This window comes from Protopterus annectens, chromosome 5.part1 (genome assembly GCF_019279795.1).
Source record: "Protopterus annectens isolate FY-2018-M chromosome 5.part1, PAN1.0, whole genome shotgun sequence".
Taxonomy (NCBI): domain Eukaryota; kingdom Metazoa; phylum Chordata; order Ceratodontiformes; family Protopteridae; genus Protopterus; species Protopterus annectens.
In genome coordinates this window covers 272,649,433-272,668,624 of record NC_056736.1, presented here as the reverse complement: position 1 = coordinate 272,668,624, position 19,192 = coordinate 272,649,433, and the positions used below count along the sequence as shown (strand labels likewise).

Here is a 19,192-nt window from a genome sequence, read left to right as displayed (position 1 = left end):
TCTATAATTATGGGGAATCTGCCAACCACAGTTATACTTTCCCTTTCTTGATGACATGTACTTACAACAAAACCACCTAAAGGAAAACAGAACAGTCCCCAATGGGGTACTTATCTGCCCTAGGCTTGGTGAACTGTATTTAGACATACAACCTTCAAGCCAAATTCAAAATGCTGGATTCAGATTGGTGGCAAATAGTTCTGGGGTTTGCACTTGTATGTCATTTATGTACCTTTCACTTCAGATATAGGGCATATGTCTGATGTATGATGCATGGAAGGGCCTATGTTTTAGTATACTGACCAGACATATGGCTATACCTCCCAGGATATCCCTATAGTAAGGAATATTGCAACAGAGGCTAAGGAAGAACATCAGGCTATAGGTGCAGAGAAATTATAGTGGAGTGTTAATTGAAAGATCAACTCTGGTTGAGTTTACAGTTGTAGCTAAAACAGAAGCTGATACTGGAAAACAGGAATGGAAATTAAATACACAAAGGAGCAATGGAGGCATATTTTACGATTCCTAAGAATGTAACAAAATTTAGATGATTTAGAATTTTTGCATAAAAATTTTAGCAAAGTTATTTTTATACCCCAAGTAGACTTCAGAGAGCTTTTCCACAAGTAAGCAGCAGTTGTCAGATGTGTGATCAGAAAATGAAAGGTATTCAGGAACATGTTATTTGGGAATGCAATGAGTTGGTAGATCTTAAAATTCTCTAAAAGATACTTTGTCAGAAAAATTGGGATAGGAAATTACTGTAACTAAGGAAATGATTCTTTTGAGCTGGGATATAGAAAATGAATTGCCTAGATACAGTAAGGTCCTACAAATGTTAATCCTGTTGGCTGTCAAAAAAGCTATTACTAGAAAATGGGAATCAAAAACTTAATCACTTTAAGAGAATTATTGAAAGTTGTAAAAGAAATAAAATAAATGGGCGTGGGATCTTTAGAAAAGGGAAGGAGTACATTATATAAAATATATAGAAAAGGATACATGCAAAATAATATCTAGGAGGAGGAGGAGTGAAACTTCTGGCACAGCAGAGCTTGAGCAATTTGTGGAATGTTAAACTGAAAAATAATTGAAAGAAAAAAACTGTATATGTATAATGAATGAAAAGAAAAAAAACACTGTAATGGCTAGTTTTCTATTTTATACCTGTATGTGCACCCACATCACTGCGTAATATGCGAAGTGTAATAAAGTTGTTAAATAAAAATACAAGGTGTCACTAAGGTATTAGCCATAGGTGACATTAAGGATATTGAGCAGCATGTTGGCACTTTATGAATGGGTATCTCTGCACATGCAACTAATTTAAAAAATAGTACCCTCCTCAGAAATACTCTCAGCTCTACATTTATTTAACGCTTTGATGACCTCTTTTAATACTTATCCTCTGCCAGATTAATTTAATTTCTCCTTTTTGTCCTATTTGTAAGGCTTTGGGACTTAGAGAGGATAAATAATGTAAAATGTCTGAAAATGTACAGAAAAGATTAAAATGCCATAACATGTATGATAAAAAGATTGCCAACCCAAACAATCAATATTTGAGGATTAGTAACTGTCTACTTGAAGTTATCTGTTAAAAATCAATACAAAGAAAATAAGGCTGAGACACTGCACAGCTCATATATCTTGGGTATTGATGCACGATGTCAATCAGACATAATGAGGAAAACTCTAAAAGATACCTAGTGAAGCAAACTTTAAAGAAACGACTCACAAATTAAGATAGGTACCAAAGAATGCCAGCATGGGACCACCATAAGCTGTCTTGCAGAGTAAGGGGAAGCTTTTTAAAACTTAAAAATGGACAATTACAAGGTAAGTGGGAAGAAACCCTAATGAAGTAAATCAAACACATTGACTGCACCCTGAACATGTGAAAAATTAACAATACTGTTATAACAAGCTTGTTATAGTCAGGTTCTTCACTTAGCCTTGTAGTGCCATACAGATGCCAATCATTACAGAGCTATGTTGGAAACCTATTACCAGCTCTGACATTTATAATACCTTTCATACTGCTACACAAGCAGCAAAAAATAAAAGTGTGGCAGAGTAAACTGTCTGCATCTTTTAAAAGCTGTTGATTAAGTAGAGTTGGACTAGTTTTGTTGTTTGTGTGACAAACAAAAAGATGTTACAGCCTTTAAAGCTGAAGAGACAGTTTCACTGCTTTGATTTTTATTAAAAGTAAAAGTTAATCTGGTTATTTCAAACTCTGCCTTTATTTTAAAGAATCAAGATAATATCATAACTCTAGTCTTAGCAAAGTTCTTATGTAAGAATGATGCTGTTACTAACAAGCCGTGAGTTCCTTAGAAGTGCATCAAGAAATCTACCTAGAGCGCTAAAAGATTAACACACTTTGCACTGCCACATAGATTACAAAAACATGGGGGAGAGCAAAGTATTTAATAGATATTAAAGCTATTTGTTGATTAGAGATGTACTTTTCTTCTGGCTACAGGTTATGTGGTAGAATATGGTGTGTTACAGTTTTTAAAGCAGTTAGATATTTCTCAATACTTCACATTTTGTGAAGTGGTAATGCAATGGGGCAGCAAGACTCACCAATGTATTACAAAGTATCATGATCAGATCTCAAATTGTAATCAGGTTTGAAAACAGATTTAAATAAATTCACCTACTGAGCTTTAGTCTCAATATGAATTTTGGGGGATCTATTTTTTGAACATATAGCAAACTAGTTATGACTGGTGACAGAAACATAATCCTCTAGTTCAGTGATGGAAAACCTATGATATGCGTGTGAAAGGTGACACTCCATGACGTTTTGGGTGACACACCATTGTTCACCAACACACAAGTTACCAAAGAAACTGTTTATGTATTCGTTGTTCATGTGAGCTGCATTGAATTATTTTTTGCCAGGAGCCAGTTCAACAACACTGCTGCAAAGGTAAGGAAGTTATTAACCTCAAAGACTATTTCAATATACTGCCTCGACAAAATATGCAAAGGGCAATGCTGACGCTCTTTTCTCTTCGTGGTTACACTTCTCCAAAGGGCAAGTAGTCTGCATTTCTAAGCGTGTGCTGTTTTACATTCCTCTCAAATGTCCCTCCTAATTCCTCAAAAAAAACTAGCTACTTTTAATGACAACAGACTGTTTTACTTCAGAAAATATATATTAATTCACATTCATTTTTTTCTGTCAGATCTCAAATTAATAGTAGTAGTAGTTTAAAACTGTCCATGTCTGTTATTTCTAGATTTGTCCCTGACTCTATTAAGATTTATCCCTGATGTATTGGATGTATTGAGAGCTATGCTGTTTTATGTATGTATGTATATATATATATATATATATATATATATATATTTTTTTTTTTTTTGTGGTGGTGGTGGTGGGGGGGGGGGGGTGACACCCCTCCAGAGTCAAGTTAGATATTTTCCAAATTTTGACACACCGAACCAAAAAGGTTCACCATCACTGCTCTAGTTTATGACTTACTATTACAAAGTCATTTCCAGGAAACAGTGCAGTTGTGTAAGTTGAACTTACCATAACAGTAGCTGTTTGAATAATCACTGCTGTAATAGCCTCAGCTATACCTGTTATATAGATGTAACAGACAGACAGCTTCCAAAGTTTCAGGGCACCTTCCATGCACAAAAACTGGCAAATAGCTCAAGATGAGCTTACTAAAAGAAACGGTTGGGCATGAAGCCCTTCAAAGCTTTCCTTCCAGCACTGAGGGGAAAGGTGAACCCTGAAAGGAGAAGGCTAGGAATAACAAAAACAAATGTACACACACTGGCATAAAAAAATGCACAAAAAACAAGGGGGGGGGTGGAGGAAGGAAGCGGCTACTGCAGCAGTGATCATTTGAACAGCTACTGTTATGGTAAGTTCAGCTTACACAACTATCCTATGTTCTTCATAGTGATTGCTGCTGCAGTAGCCTTAGCTATATGGGTAGATTACTACAGCTAACTGCATTTGGGAGTTGGAGGGACAAGGGTCCAGGAGCCTCTGGACAATGGTCCTAGCAAAGCATGATCTAGACCTGGAGAAGGAATTCAGCTTACAGTGCTTTGTAAAAACATGTATAGGAGACCAAGTAGAGCTTCTAGAATACTTCTAGAATCCAACCCCTTCCAACAAGCCATAGAAGAAGCCAAAGTCACTGTAGAGTGGGCCTTGACCCTGTCTGATAATAGATTTGTCACTGTGAGTATAACAAACGGTCATATCCTTAGACTATTTTGACATTGGTTGTCCCTTCTTCTTACCTTCATAAGAAATGAACATTGATTCAATGATGTGAAAGATTTATTTCTGTCAAAATAATACCTGAGTTGCCTGTGGACATCCAAGGTATGTAGTATCCTTTCTACCTCACTTTTAGGTTTAGGAAGAAAACTTTGAGATGGATAGTTTGATTTAGCGTAAACTCTGATACCGCTTTAGGCAAAAAAGAAGGGCTAGTTCTCAAAGAAACTTTGTCCTTCTGGATAATGAGGTAGGGTTGACTCACCATATGAACTGTAACCTAGATGCCCTTTTTGCAGAGGTCAGAACAATCAATAAAACAGTCTTTCATGTTAAGAACCTCAAGTCAGCCAGATTAGCTGGTTCAAATGGAGCAAGTGTTAGCTTCTCTAACACAAAATTAAGATTCCAAGCAGGGGCCATCGGTTTACTTGGAGGCCTCTTATACAAGAGCCCCTTTCAAGAACATTTTGACATGTGACTGCCTGGAAAGAGGAGTATCCATTGGTAGACAAGTGGAAATGGCCAATAAATAAACCCTGACAGAGGAATAAGAAAAGCCATAGGATAGTAACTCACACATGTATTGTAAAACCAGAGAACAACTATCCCTCAAAGGGTTCTGCTTATGTTGCTGGCACCAACTAGAAAACATTTTCCTTTTGCTAATATATGATTTTCTAGTAGCAGGCGTTCCTGCTTCCATTAGTAACTGCTGTACTCCCTCAGAAAACAGGTGCCTAAAAGGCATTAACACCCTATCATCCAGTCAGTCAGTTGAAGATGACTGATCTTGTGGTGTATCAAACAACCTTTTTCTTGTGTGAGTAGCACATTCTGTGAGGAAGCTTGTGGTAATTCCCCTGGACATTTCCAAAAGAAGGGAGAATCACAGCTGCCTGGGCCAGAAGGGCGTTACCACAATGATCTTGGGGGATTCTTTCTGAATCTTCAGAAGTAATGTGGATATTACTGGAAAGGGTAGAAAGGCATAAAAGAACATTCTTGTCCAAAAAAACAAAAGGCATCCGTCTTACAGGCCTACTTGCATGGAGTCCTGGAACAGAATTTTGACAGATGATTGTTCAGAGATGACGCAAAGATGTCTACCTGAGGAACTCCCCGCAGATGTATCAAATCTTGGAAGCCCCCTGGAATCTAGTTTCCATTAGTGAAGGTCTGCCCTGGTCCTGCTCAGTTTGTTTGCCACACAGTTTTACTCTGACGGAATGTAGGATGCCTGTGCAGTGAGACTGCACTGTGAAGCTATATCCCAAGCTAACATGGCTAGCCAGCAAAGGGGGTAAAACCTGGTTCTCCCTTGGTTGTTGATGTATCACATCACTATGGTATTGTCTGTAACCACTTGAACAGATTCCAGGGGAAAAAAAGATGGTTCAGAGAATTGAGTGCCTTGATCAAGGCAAGCATCTCCTTGCTATGTGTGTGTGCTTGCATCTGTCCTAGGTGTTCCACACCCCTGCAGTTTTATCTCTCCTGAAACTGCTCCCCAAGCTAAGTTTGAAGCATCTGTAGTGGCTGACAGCTTTGGTGCAGGGAGGGAGAAGGGGAGACCTTGATTTAGGGATATCTGTTGCCTCCACCAAGTGATTTCGCTTCTGACAAACCCCAGTACTGGGATCTGAAAAGATAAAGGGTGTTGATGCTGGAACCAAAGGATTTCAGATACCACTGTATCTTTCTCATGTGGAGTCTTGCCAGGGATATCATGAGAATCATAGATGACATGAGACCCAAAATCCTGAGGTCCTTCCTCACAATGACTGAAGTCTGAGTGGATAAACTTACAAAGAGAGCTAAATAATCATCTATTTTCCTGTGAGAGAAAATCTCATTAAAGTAAGGTGTCTAATTGACATCAATCCTGTCTGATGGAGTCAAGAAAGACTTCTGAATGTTCTCTTGGAATCCCAGCTTGTGCAAGAGATCTCTCATCCAACACTGAGATTCCTGATGTTTTGAAAAAGACTCTGCAAAGATAAGCTAGCCATCTAAATATGGAAAAATGTGGATATCATGTAGCCTAAAATGAGCTATAAATGGAGCTAGACACTTTGTGAACACTCTGTGTGCATTGTATAGTCCAAAGGGGACAGCAGAGAACTTATAATGTGATCCAGACACACAAAACCTTAAGAAATGCTTGATGTCTAGATAAACAGAAATGTGAAAATAAGCATCTTTAAAGTTTAGCGTTACCAGGAAACTTGAAAAAGAAAAAAGAGGTGACAGGTTGTGAAGTGACATCTTTAAATTTAGGCAGGTTTCGGAAAGAAAGATCCAGAACTGGGGTTGTGAAGTGACATCTTTAAATTTAGGCAGGTTTCAGAAAGAAAGATCCAGAACTGGTGTGTTTTCTTTCTTTCTTTGGGACTAGGAAAATCCTTGAATGAAACTTCCTCCCCACCTGGGAAGGAGGAAATAGTTCTATCATTCCTTAGTCTGATCTGCAGGATGGGGAATGACCCCTGGAAAGCAGGAATTTCCTCCCACTGCCATCTGTAACCCTGACAAATGATTTTCAGAACCCATCTGTCTGAAATAACCTGTTGCCAAAGAGAAAAATGCAGATTCAGACTTTATAGAAGAAAAGAGGGCCAGGGTGGGAGGGCACAAGTTCTCTTGAATAGTCATTCAGACTTGTTGGAGTGTCCTTGGTTTTTGGAGGTATGACACTTCAGTTTGGAACCTCCTAGCCACTTCTTAAACATCCTTTTACCTGAATTTGGTTGAGAATGTTTATTCTGTTTTTGCTGAAATTGGTTGAGGAAAAAGAAAATCCCTTGGCCAATTTAGAAAAGGAGGGCTGAAAAATTTTAGAAGTTCCCTGGATCAGCTTGTCCTTTTTACCACACTTCTTGATCGCCTCTGCAGCAGAGGGGCCAATCACTAAATCTCTATTCAAGGGAGAATTTAAAATCTCATTTTTACAAATAATTAGGAAACTTCTCTGTATGGAAGTTCTGAGATTCTCTAGTGTTCAAGCACCTAATAAAAACCTTACTGTGAATATCCAAACTGATAACAGATGATAGAAATATTTTCTTTAAAACTTTCCAAAGTATAAATCAACTAACGAAAGTAGGGCAGCACAAGCTGGTTCAAGTCGAATTTTCTTTGTTAAAAAAAACACAAACAAGTGATCCAAATAGTAGCTGAAAAAAAAAACAGAATAAAATGTAGAAATTCATCATTCCATTTATATACCTGTTTAAAAGCATGGGAGTGGCTTACTAGGGTAGCTGGGTTGTAAAAGACAATTAGAATGTTTACTAGCTAAACACCTCTTCGTTGAAGGTTGGGCATTGGGCTGGCAACTCGACACACTAAAACAAATCTACTGTCAATCATTAGCAGACCGGAGTTCCACTGTGGCAACCCCTAACCGGGAAAAGCCGAAAAAACAAACAACAAAACTAGCTAAACACCCCTTCGCCCATACACCAGTGTAATATTCGACACAGTGCTGCTCTACTTCAAGCTCTGTGATATTAAGATATGTTAAACTAAACTAAATGTTAAACTAAAAATTACAGATTAATAATTACTAAACCATCATGAAAGCATTTCATTGTAGTATCAAAAAAGAAAAAAGTTAACATAAGTCTTCAAATCTTTTCTACCAACATTCAGAAACAATTTAACATATATTGCATTAGTCTATTAGAACTTTTACAGGTCTGTGTGTCAAGTGGGAAATCCAACTAAAAATTCAAAAATAAATATTAAATAATACATAACACTACATTATGTTGGGCTAAAAACAATACATATTATTTAAGAACACTGAGTACAAAAAAAAATCCTAAATAAAAGCCTGTCACACTCTTGAGAATATATATATGTGCATAAGTCTATTCATGTCAAATGAGAAATCTATTAACACATTTTAAAGTAAAATGCACTCAGAAATCTATCAAAAATATATGAAATATATATGAAAATTCTAGTGGAAAAACAATTGTTTATGCTCACAGCAGTGATATTCGCTCAGGTCTGCAAACCCTACAAAAATGTATAAATAGAACCCCGTTTAAAATTTATGAATTTTATAATATTAGAGACAATATCAACATATAGTTTATCTGTCCCTAATACTCAGTATTTGCCTAGTTAAGCTCAAACACTGTGTATTAAAATGTTGCAACCTAAAAAGGCTAAACTGTCATGAAAAATCATGTATGTGCTATACGGAATCAAGCTCTGCTGTTTGTTAAGCCAAAAAAATTTACAAAGTTAATAGCTAATAAAACTGTTAATAATTGTAAATAAATAAAGTTCACATTTTGTCTTGTAAACAATGGGACAACTTTCTTAGCTCTAGTATACTTTTATACTTTTCAGTGAGCAATAATAGTTTAGTCCAGGCTTTCTAAGAAAGTTCAGCTTTAGCTGCCACAGAAGTTCTTGTTGTTCTAAAGTATTTGGGATGTCTCCTTCAAGTTCGGTTAGGGTGGATGTGATCAAGTATTTGAAATTTAAACCCAGAGTGTCTTCTGTTGAGTTTAAGGTGGCTAGCCAGAGCATTGTCTCTACATTTAGACTGGATCTTGGATAGATGGCCTGACACCTTTGTTTTGGTTTACTAATAGTCTTTCCCACATAAAATGCATTGCATCCATTGTGACTAGCCCTGTAAACAGCTGGTGTAGATTTGCAGTCTCCACCTGCATTAATCTTAATACGTTTCTTTAAATATGGGGAATAAAAAGAGTCTCCCTCTTGAATATGGGTGCAAAATGATCATTTTGTTTCACATTTTTCTTGTTCCTTTCCTGTTGTTTAGTTTTCCTTTTACAAACTCCTAATATTTCTAGCCTTCCTCTATAAAAAAGTCGGGGCATCACCCAAAATATCTACAATATAAGGGCTTTCTGTTATTATTTTCCAGTTCTCCTTGATAATATTCTTAGTACAATGAAAATCCATAGTATATGTCAGTATGAAGATGTATTTTGATTTATTGTGCACAGATTTCCTAAAACTTTTTCCAATGGATCAGTTTAGTGTGAGTGCATTGGTATTTTTAAGCTCGACGATTAGCTCAAAAATGTTTCTTAACATTTGGTTCTCATATCTCCTTGTTAAGAAATCGTTTTCCAAATCATTAAGGTTTCTCAGAAAAGGTTCCATCTTTGTGGTTATTCTAGCTAACCTACATCCCTGGGACTTAACCACGTTATATTTTGTCTAGGTGGGATGCAGATTTTTATTATGAAGTAAGAAGTTCACTCTTGTTGGTTTTCTGTAAAGATCAGTGGAAATTCTGCTGTTGTTAATATCCTTGTAAATTAGCATGTCTAAGAACATGGTTTAGCTGGAACTGTGGGAGGAGGTGAAACACAGGAAGGTAGTTTAATTGAGATACCTGATCAACTATTCTAGCTGTAAAGTGTCACCTTTCCATACAATAAAAACACTGTTGACAAAACAAAGATAACATGAACTCTTAATATCAACAAATGCAGACACAAACCAGGAACCACCAAAATCCAAAGCCACAGGACCCGAATCTCCAATCTCCAAAGAATGTAATTTCAAACCACCAAGGTTAAAAACGACACCTTTATTCAGACGTTGTCAAAATCACATAAGTAAACAACCAACAATAAACCAAGTGCTTTCGCTCGGTTATTACCGAGCTTCTTCAGAGTTAAAAATGTTTGTGGTGTGGTTAGCCGTGTTAAATACTGAATACAAAATCACATGACATGCCCTCCCCCCTCCAATGAACCACCCCTAATCAATTTTTAAAAACATAGTGTATGTAAAATGTCGTATAAATATTTAGTGAACCTTCTGATCTAAAAACAAAAACCAAAATGTAATCCCAACAGTATCAAAAAATGTGAAATGTATACTGTATGACAAAGCGTATAAAAATGTATATGAAAAAAATATATAAAAGATGATAATAAGGAACAAATAAATATATATGTGTATGTAACACAGATAAATCTATATGCACATAAATGTGTATACAAAGTCCCACTCATTGCAAGATGTATCAGTTACCTGACCAAGACATAAAATTGCATAACAATACATGCAATACCAGTCTGCTTGATGGTGAAATTAAACCACCTGTTGTGAACCCCATTATAGTCATGCCCCTCTTAGTTTGAGAACACTGTTTATGTTCAAAGCATCATTCATACCCGGTGGACTGACTGCATCCAATCTAAGCTGCCAAAACAATTCCCGTATATACACATTTATGTGCATATATATTTATCTGTGTTACATACACATGTATATTTATTTGTTTCTTATTATCATCTTTTATATATTTTTTTCATATACATGTGATTTTGAATTCAGTATTTAACTAACCACACCTTTCTAGCTGTGCTTATGTACCATTATGGTGTCTTTTAAAAGAATCCACAGCTGCTTCTATGCAGTAATTGTGCAACAATAATGTTTCTTGTTTTTCTCAAAAAGTCCACAGAATCTTTTATATATTATCTGCTCTTCTTGGCTAGGAGTTTCAATAAGTAATCTAGGTATATGGCCATTGAATTTCTAATGTTTATTTAAAGATTATTAATGAACAGAAACAAATGATTTCAGGTCATCTGTCACTTTCTTTTACTGAAACTACCCTACAAGAAGGCTTTGACTCTTCTATATGCACGACAGAATGGTGGAAACACAGAAACTAAAGTATATTATATCTGCAGTGTGACAGTCAGTATATAGGATATCCCAGTTATTTCTAACTATGTCACAAACTATATTAATGTTACTTGCAAAGTCAAAGTAATTTGCAGCATATAATTTCACTGTATTTCTTACTTGCTGCCCTTGTTTTTGTAGTATTAGTATTCATTTTGGGTATCATTTGCATCATTTTCTCTTTTTCTTCTAGCATTATAGTAAGGTTGACATTTACCTTTATGCCTTTATTTCCATGCTAAACAATCTGCCTTATCTTATCTTTCCTTTCCTAAATTCCTTCCCTAGTTCATTAGGGTCAAGAGCCAGTGCTTCACATAAAGCATCATCATTTGGCTGTAGTCAAGATACATGAAAACAACATCTAAGAAGTCAGTCCCTATCAGAATACTTATAGGTAACTCTTTTTAGAATGGGTAAATAGTGTCATATATACCCCAAGATTACCAGATGGAGCTCATCATCATGCCACAGCAAAAAATATCTACAAAGCGTTTATACAAATAAGGGATTTTAAAAACATCAAGTGTCACAAGCCAACATGGATCGCCTAAAGACTTCAAGGTGTGTACTTAAATCATTTTAAAAACCTTTAGTATCTAAAACAGTTGTGCATTCTCTGTTTTAAAATACTCAAAAGTTGCTCAGAGATCATTCCTTGTTAACAACATCAACAAATAATATACTTGTAGCCTGTTGTCTAAAAAAGCCATATAATGATGGGGATCTCACAATAAATTGCATTGCATTATAAGTGTGTCTTGTCGGCAGGACAAATTTCAGTACTGTTCAAAAAAATTTAGGTCTGTGCTTGTTGTTGTTCAAAACTAAAATGTGAAGACAAATTATGACATTTTACTCAGTTAATACTCCCTTTACTTTCTTTTCACAGATGTCAACAAAAACCCAGGTGCACTGCTAGTTGGGAGGTATAAAAGCACTAGGTTTCCTGGAAAGCATTAAATGCAGTAAGTTTTCTGTGAACAAAGCCTTGAAGGCTAAAAATGTCCTGCCAAAGTTTTAAAGTGCATTTAAGAGATAGTTCTAGAGAACAACATTTTAAATGTTTTGCTAAATCTATTATTTGGTATAAACGCTTTGTGAATTTTTTGCTGTGGCATGATAAAGAGCTCCATCTTTTAAACAATTTTGGGGCATGAACACACTATATTATCAAAAAATTTACTTAAGTATTCTACAAAGGGACTGGACTGACTTTAGATGTGAAAGTTAAAAGAAATAGAAATAAATTCTTCATTGTATAGGAAGCCAGCCTAAAAATAATGTTTTGCATAACAGTAGTATGCACCCTGGTTTTACAAGCAAATGAATGTTTGAAGACAGATATAGCATCATTGCGGCACACATGATGATGATGCATGTGATTTATGTGAAGCACTGACTTCTTTTTAAAAATTTAGTTTAGGGTATACAATGGAAGAAAACATGCAAATGACCCATGCATAATGTGAATACTATAACAACTTCAGGCACAGCAAGAAATATAGTGAATTATATACAAGATACCACCCACTGACTTTTTGCAAGTAAATATTAATATAGTTTCAGCATTTAGAAATAACTGGGATATCCTATTATATGAAGTGTGAGAATGGAATGATGAAATAGGAGAGAGGACCATCTTTTCCCTTTAGTCTCTTAAAGACAAGTAAACTACAAGTGCTACAAGAAAAAATATGAGCCAAAAAAATATGGAAGTCTGATAGGATGGGCACGCTTGCCTGCAGGGATGAGCAGTGTCCAAAGGGGATTTTGGTGGGGGGTTACAAATAGTTTCCAGGGAGGTTTCTTCCATTTATACTCACTTTTATGCTGATTGTCATATAATATACTTTAGTTTATTGAAGGACAGAATTTAAAACATATGAAGAGAGATAAGAAATAAAAAAAGCAATCTGCACTACTTCACTACTTTTTTATAATAGGGTAGAGGGCTCATGGAACCCTAGTTTTCAGAATGTTGGTCATACTAAAACATTTCATATCAAAATTCAAAATGCAAGGGGAGCAAATTATAAGACACATTTTGTGTGCAGCACCAATCCTCAACAACTTTATGAAAATATCTGCACTATAGACAAAGTTTTTTTTTGCATTCTGAGGAATCAAAATGGAAATTTAGGAACTGTACTTAATGTGTAGAAATGTGAAATCACATACAGGACAAAAATAAAAGAAACTATAATCAAGAACTTAACCTTATTAAGAATTAATTACCTGGTGCTTTTGGCCTAGTACTGTCTGGCTCAGGGTTGCCACCTGGATGAGAGGGATCCGTTTCTTTCACAGCTGTAAAAATAGAAATATCAACAAAAATGGATTAAAGGTACAAAAAGTGGATTACAACTGTGTCTCTCAGGGAGTGCAAGTAGCTTTCCATAGCCACATTTGTCTTAATGGTTGCATGTACCTGTACAAATAAATCCAGAAATTCAGTACTTTACCATGTGTGCTCTAAGCAAAGGAAATACTAAATCTTATTGTTCAGAATATGTTTAATAAAAGCAATGCAATTTCATGTAATAGGCCTTTAACAATTACAAATAAATCATCCAAATAACATTTACAGCATATCACATGGTGCAAAAAATAACGGTTAATACAAAATATTTGTCTTCAAGTAGGCCCATAAAAATATTTGCATGGCTGATGGCAAATTTAGACACCATAACTGTGCCTCATAGCTGAGAAAAAGAAATAACCGTTAAAATAAAAGAAATTGTTCCGTAAACAAAACTTCAGTAATTCAACAATAAAAGAAATGAAATCAGCTTCCTGTACAAAATAAGACAAAGCTATGAAATCAAACTCATTTAGAGACTAGGCATATTAATAAACAAATAATCCTGTTTCTAGTTAATGGTATAAAGTTCAGTCAAACAATGGCCACTATCTCAGACACGTGATGGAAGCTGTGCAGCATAGTTCTTAACTAAAGTACCCAAAACACTCCTCACTTGCTCTATGGAACTACCTTATCTGAGAAACAATTGGTCTCCTTGGAAGACTAATAACATTTTTATGAATCTTGAGAAGAACATAAAACAATGAAATATGAGGTCTAAATAGCAGAAGTTTATCAGCTGTACTTTCCAAAAAAAAGACTTTCAACAACTGTGATTAACTGTGCTTTCTAAATCTTCTCTAAATTAATATTGCACATGACTAAGAAGGCAAACATACACTTTCTCATATTCATTAGTATTATTCCACAATGTATAACACATACTCAGCTAGAATTCAATATACAACACAATATTATCCAGGTTTATATGATATCATTGAAGATTTACATCATCAAACAGCATTTCATCAGAAATGCCAGTTATTGAACCCCTGTACCCCAGCCCCCGCATATTATATATATACCAAATCTGTGATTGCACTACAGTGGAGAAAGGGCAAATGTCCTGATTCCCACTGTAATATGATTTCAGTCAGAATGGTTAAACGAGTGGTATGTTCAATAAAATGCCATTTGAAATACCATTCGATGATGTAAATCTTTGATAAAATCATCGGGACCCCTTTGTCCACTGCTTTACTACAAAAGCTCCTATAGTGAGACATGTTGGTCAAAGCAAGCATCCAATCCTTTTTTAGATCAAAATACAAATTTTTAAATTTACTGAGTTTTCTTCAAATCCTTTTTAACAATAGTATAGTGTGGATTCCATGAGTAAAAAATGTTTCATTTTTATCTCAGTCAGACAGCCACAGTATACAATAATAATAAATGGTGACACCTGAAATATTTTAAATAATTTACTGGTTCTTTTTCTTCAGAACACTGAATTCTCTCAAATGTATATACCTAACTACTCATTAAGCATATTAGAAATACTGAATGGGACATTGTGGGTCATCTAGGCTTTGTGCGAGAATTAGGAACAAAACTCAGTACCAGCAAGTGGAATCACTGAGTTCAGTTGCTGAGCTCAGCTAAAAGCAATAAAACAAAGCACACATGGTGATATGACTAGTCCTGATTAATAATCTAAGTTGAATAAGTGCTCATCTTTCATCTTCTACTTTTTTCCATTTTGGCATGGAGTCATTGTATTATATCAAACATGGCTGGTGATAACATAGACATTTTAAATAATTTACTGCCTGTCTTCTCATCACAACATTTACTCTTCATATCAATGCATTTACTTTCTCTCACTTCACTGCCATTTTTTGTTATAATTCTTCGGCTTCCAAAAAAATAATCTTCCCCTATTACAGGGTCAAAAATCCCATTTTGTATGGTAAAATATAGTGCATTTTTTCTGCTTTTAATTATGAAATTTCTAGAAAGGTAGTGACCTTTTGCTTATAGAGTCTTTATATTATGAACAAAGGTGGTTTTATCTGATGTAAAATTTTTTGGTGAACTTTCTATAAATGAAGAATTAAGAGCATTTCAAAACACTGATTTAACCATATAGGCATGGGCTGACACGGTTTGCGTATTACACAGGAAATAGCTTAATCTTTGAAGGTGTCCAATGCATATATGCCTGCTCTACTTGCCATTGAAACCAAAATCGCAAAATGAAAGGAGTACACTGTTTCACATTGCTGCTACTGCTAGAGTATCACAGACTCAGTCTTCAGCCATTTTTAAGTTAGGAAAACTATTAAATAAATTAAGGCTTGCATTTTAGAATCTACAGACTTGACATGAAAATATGAGTCTCATAACTGGTAAGAATGACATTTTAGTAGCTATTTAGGTGCCCAGTGGGTCAAAAATAAATTGAAAATAATAGACTTTCAGACAACAATGGCCATTTACAGAGGGATGTCAATATGACTGAAAAGTGCTTAAGTTCAGTACTGTTTCAACTGTTATTTTGTAATTAAAGAAACAACATATATCACAGAGGGAGAAGGCCATGGGATTTGTCATGATCCAGAGTTACACTAATCCTTTTATGGCCCAGTGCTAGCAACTGAATGTGCACCAAAGAAGATCTTCTTTGTTATTATCTTTTTTATTTCCAATGTTACTCATGCTTCACTGATAATTTCTTTGTATGGTCTGATAGTAAATAAAATGTATTTGGTTTAATTGGCACGTTCAAGGCAGCAAATGTTTTTGAAATGAATTTTTTGTTGGAATTCCATCAAAAATGTGTTGTTTTTGACCTACTAATACAAAAATACTGAAAGTAGTCAGCTAATAAAAAAGGTACCAGTACTTGAATAGTATGGAATAAAAAAACTATTGCTAAAGACAAATGATTACAACCCAAAGGCATATAGCATGCTAAATTGTTGAAAGTAAACCTTGTAGTCATATGCTTTAAATTACAGGCTTTACAATTAGTCCAATTAGACTTCTTAATGAAATTGAAAAGGACGTGCAGGATGTTAGAATCCTTCATCTAGACCATTGTGTTACACACATTTTGACTGTGCCAAAGGACTATCATGTGATGGTGGGCATTCTAAACATTTAGCTTTTGATTTAATTTACAGCATGGGTTCCCCAAGCAAAGTCTAAAGTGAAGAATAGCTGGGTAATTCTGCACATATGCATGCATATCTGTCACTTAGTGGCTAATGAGTCTATATTTTTTGACATGACAAATCAGAACTGAAAATCTCTGGTGGAAAACAATCTCAAGGTTATACTGAATAAAACAGGACTGAGAGGCACTTGTGCTTGTAATAACTGCAAGCATTGCAAATTTACTGGGGACAGACTATAATTTTATTATGAAAAATATTAAGACCAGCTATGAGACACTTGGCTATTTTATCTGTTTTCCCCAAAATGTTATCTATGCTGAATGTTGCACAGCCTGCTTAACATTTTATTTTAGTCACACTTCTATATCTTTAAGTTGCAGAATCTACAAGCATACATATGGAATAAGATAAGCAATACATTTAAATAAACACAATGTCTCGTGAGGAAGTTTTAAGTTTTAGATACAGTGATTATGAATGTTGGAAGTGGAAATTTGAAAAATCAGCTGGAATTCTGTTAATGCAGTTGATGAGTGATAAATGGTTGTTCCTGTCCTGGTTTAAATGAACTTGCTTTAAAGAAATGCTCACTTAAGCATGAAGTGAATGCAGACATTATAATAATGTTTTTAACTTATTTTTGAATTGTTGTCTCAGTCTAGTTAAATGAAAGAATTCTGACTTTTTTGTCTGATGAAGTCTCATTAAATGAAACAAAAGCACTAACATTATGTGTTAATACAGTGTTGCTACTGTTTTGATGTTTCTTATTTTCTATGCTTCCTTGACAAGCAAGAAATATTGAAGTACAAGCATACTCTGATGTAGACTAACCAGAACAGCTAAGCTTCACCCAAGAAGACCAAAGAGAGAGAGAAGGAAGTGATATATAAATGTTTGTGGTAAGTTGGTACCTGCCTTACTCAGAACTTATGTATGACAGACCTTCTCAGATGTCAGCATAGTGAAGGTAAAGTTTCCATCTCTGTTACTAGAACTGTCATAAGTGAATTGGCTTAATAAAATATTACTGAATACATTTTACTTGGAAATAGTTACTATAAATTTGGAAATACAGGAGTCATGCTGAATGCATATTAGAAAGGGAAAGTCTTTGTTTCAGTGGTACTCTTCTAAATGCTACCCTGTAATGAAAGACAACTGTTACATTTTACAGGTATAAAGGGATGCCTTTAGCTATGGCTCTTTTTTATACTAGCATGGCACAGGTATCATAACTTTTACCATGTTCCTCTGCTTCTGTAGAATCATATAGATATTGCCATCAGCATTAAAGAGGATCTTCTCAATTATTCCATTTTTGTTACAAAGTTTATAAGAAGCCAATAGAACATGGAATATTAGTTTCATATGTTACACATAATAATTATGCTACAAATGGTGCTTAGCTATTAAACTGCTCTTAGAACTTTACCATGAAGAAAATGACAAACTTGCTAATGGCACTTTGGGAAAGTGAGATTTTCAGATGTACCGTATTTCTCTGTTATGGAGATGGGGTTAAGCCCATGAGATACACAGGTGAAGGTAAGGGCATGAGTAATGGGTGGTAAAGAATTAAATAGGTTCATCAATATATGAAATAAAACTTTGGAGTTTGAATGGGGGTGAGGGATAGCTGAAAAAACTGACAATGCTGCCTCTCTACATTAAAAGTAGACATCCTATTTATACAAGAAATGCATTTAAAAATATGTAGACAGACTGGAGTTTAGAAGTGCAACAATATCATCTACTCCTATGTAAAAAGCCATGAAGACACCTTGCCTTAATTAACACCAGTACTTGTTAGAAGAAGAAGCAAATATGTGAAAATGACAACAGAAGGATTATAACACATAGAGCAGTTATGATCAGGTTCCATTTATTGTTCAACATGAACTGGGTCACCAGAGCCCACCAGATGTATTAACACCTTCTTTGTTTATCTTGCTGAAAAAGTTAAAGAAAGTTAAACTCAGGAGAGGTGGCATCAAAGAAGCCTGCGATTTCATGTTAGCCACTAACATAAATGTCCTGGTAGAAATTTGTCAATTCGAGCCCTTAATGGCATAATGTGGGCTTTTATTCAGTAAAGGCAGAATAAGGGCAGATTGTTAAAGGTTAAAGACAGGGTATTATAACTGTTTAAGAACAAAAAGGCTGAGAAGCTGAAGAATAAACTTATTTTCAGCATATTGAGGAGAAAGTACATTCACCGGAAAACTACTGCAGTAATTTTAATAAGTCACTCAAAAGGAAGGTAACATAATTCAAAGTACTAACCTGATGCACTGGACAAAAGAACAGCAGATTTCTAAGTTACTCCATGTATAGCTCAATAACAAATATAGGGAAATAGTATTAAAAATCTAGCTGGTTGGTATGTGAAGCAATTAAGACAGGTATAACAAACCAGTTTAATATAAACCCAGAACAATGGAATCATTGTCCAGAAATGTGTGCATGCTAGCTGTTGTATTAGACTGCAGTAGGAGAAACCTCAGCTGCTGTCTGCAAACAATGTCTTTTATTTAAATACAAACAAAAGTATGTGAGTTTGATGAATAACAACATTTAGAATATAATGATCAAAAGATAGGTGTCTTATGTTTAAAGATGGGAAGAATATATTACAAGAAAAGGATATGCCAATTTTATACGTCTTTTCCAGGCTACCTAAGGCTATAGCAAATTCTACGGTTAAAAAGGGCTGCTGACAGGTACCATAATCTATATTTATTTCTG

General features: G+C 35.1%; 1 long non-coding RNA gene across 2 annotated transcripts in view; it reads right to left on the bottom strand.

Annotated features, from left to right (window-relative positions):
* Window positions 1-13,191: 13,191 nt before the first annotated feature.
* The window catches only part of LOC122803291, a 34,908-nt gene continuing 28,907 nt past the window's right edge, over window positions 13,192-19,192 (bottom strand). Inside the window, exon 4 of one of the 2 annotated variants that reach the window (XR_006365098.1) lies at window positions 13,192-13,270. This is a non-coding gene — a long non-coding RNA (uncharacterized LOC122803291). The remainder of the gene's footprint in view (window positions 13,271-19,192) is intronic. The other variant, XR_006365099.1, reaches the window with a different exon arrangement.